Source organism: Mya arenaria, chromosome 7 (assembly GCF_026914265.1).
Source record: "Mya arenaria isolate MELC-2E11 chromosome 7, ASM2691426v1".
In the NCBI taxonomy this organism is placed as follows: domain Eukaryota; kingdom Metazoa; phylum Mollusca; class Bivalvia; order Myida; family Myidae; genus Mya; species Mya arenaria.
This window is the reverse complement of record NC_069128.1, coordinates 7,218,867-7,220,955: the sequence shown is the minus strand read 5'-3', so window position 1 is coordinate 7,220,955 and position 2,089 is coordinate 7,218,867. Positions and strand designations below refer to the sequence as shown.

The 2,089-nt window shown below is 34.7% G+C and overlaps 2 non-coding genes across 2 annotated transcripts; both read right to left on the bottom strand.

Annotated features, from left to right (window-relative positions):
* Positions 1 to 1,183: 1,183 nt before the first annotated feature.
* Trnae-uuc (transfer RNA glutamic acid (anticodon UUC)) lies at positions 1,184 to 1,255 on the bottom strand. The gene has a single exon. It is a non-coding gene; the product is annotated as a tRNA-Glu (tRNA).
* Positions 1,256 to 1,696: 441 nt separating this feature from the next.
* On the bottom strand, positions 1,697 to 1,768 carry Trnae-uuc (transfer RNA glutamic acid (anticodon UUC)). The gene has a single exon. It is a non-coding gene; the product is annotated as a tRNA-Glu (tRNA).
* Positions 1,769 to 2,089: the final 321 nt, after the last annotated feature.

The following is a 2,089-nucleotide window of genomic DNA, read 5'->3' as shown; positions in this document are numbered from 1 at the left end:
CATATCATTTTTCAGGGTTCGATTTGTTCCAAGCAGAACACCTGAAAGTATTACATATTTAACATCGAATCTGTATGTAAATATATCAGTGAGGTGGTTTTAAACGATAAGTAAATCAAAATTCAAAACATGAAACCTTTTTTGTGTGTTTCGCATCTTAGTTGGTTTACATTTTTCAGATGTTTTGACGCATGTGAGTACGATCATGTTTGAACCAGCCGAAAACATTTTTTATCATAATCTATGTTCGAATGGCCAGAGTCATTGTGCTGAAATGACTAACACACTTCCTGAACAGAACATAATACAATTATGGTTTCCTTACGATTAAGCACTACACTGTGACATGCACTGACAATGCATATATAATTCGGGTAAACATAAATGTTACAACACGTGCACTATAGCTCTCGGTATTTCATTATTGACTTTAACACTGTTGTCAAAACTCCTTACACTCCCCATCCTTAAAATATGTCATCTCCCCATCAGCCTGGCTAGTATCCATTGTGTTATTCTGCCGGCCAATTTGGCTGTATAAATGAGGCCTGAGTCGAAGATATTCGTTTGGTTCAAACAGTATTTTTTTCAATAAAAACATATATAAGTATACACAAAACCATGCATTTGTAATTTTCAAAAACAAACAACAGAATTTTCGAAACAGACTTCTAAATCGCGGAAACCGTTCAAAGCAATACTAAAACTGTTTCGTATCAACAAAAATGCTAAAAGTATATTGCTGTTTTAACAAGTATGAACATTGAAACAGTCATTGTCATTGTATTTACTAGCTTCTCATTTGTTCCTATTATTTTTCAAACATTTTTTCTCAGTATTGACGAGTGATTTATCTATGTTTATTATTTCCAACCTTCAAGCAGCTTTTATCTATAAACAGAAGCAAATAAATTTTACAATGCGTTGATACATGTCCATCGACATGGGAAACCATTTAATATTTTGTCAGTTGAATCTGAAGGTCAACATTTAAAACTTGTCTTGATTGAAACATTTTCAACGCAGGACTTGTTTGGGGTCATTTTACCTACTTCTGCAAGAACCACGTCTATCAATGCGAAATAATGTTTTGAAGACCAGGCCTCGAAGTTAATAGTTGACGTGTTGAACAAAAAATATAAACATAGATCAAAGTAAAATGTCTTTATGAGTTAAAAATATGTTCCGGTGCCGGGAATCGAACCCGGGCCGTCTGGGTGAAAACCAGAAATCCTAACCACTAGACCACACCGGAGACACTGAAATGCGTAGAGAGCCATTGTGGATATTGTACTAACACGTACGACTTTTATCACCCTTTGTACGCAATATTAACGGTCCTACATCGTCTTTGATGTTCACTGTTTGGAGTTATAATAGGTTCATAAAGGAACTCATTTTGGTAATATCTCCATGCGACTTTCTCAAACAATTCTATTAAATGCAAGCGTATTAACATATAATAACATTTTATATTATGTAATGTGGTTTATTTTTACACCTTGTCTTAACTGAAACATTTTCAATGTTGGACTTGTTTGGTGTCATTTTACTACTGCAAGAATCACACGTCCATCAAGGTGAAGAAATGTTTTAAAGACCAGTCCTCGAAATTAATAGTTGACGTGTTGAACGAAATAAAATAACGAAAGTATTGCCAAAACAAAGTAAAATGTCTTTATGAGTTAAAAATATATTCCGGTGCCGGGAATCGAACCCGGGCCGTCTGGGTGAAAACCGGAAATCCTAACCACTATACCACACCGGAGACACTGAAATGCGTAGAGAGCCATTGTGGATATTATACTAACACGTACGAGTTTTATTACCCTTTGCACGCGGAATTAACGGCCCCACATCGTCTTTTGATCTTCCCTATTTTAGAGCTACCATATGTCCATAACGGAACTCTTTTTAGAAAAAATTCCATGCGACTCCCTTTTAAATGCAAGAGAATTTATCTATACTGGCATTTTATATTATGTAATGTGGTGTCTTTTTGTGTATTGATTGTGTGAATATTCCGATATATTCGTATCATTTATTTTGACAGATTTTTTGCTGTTTAAGCTTTAATATTTTGATCAAT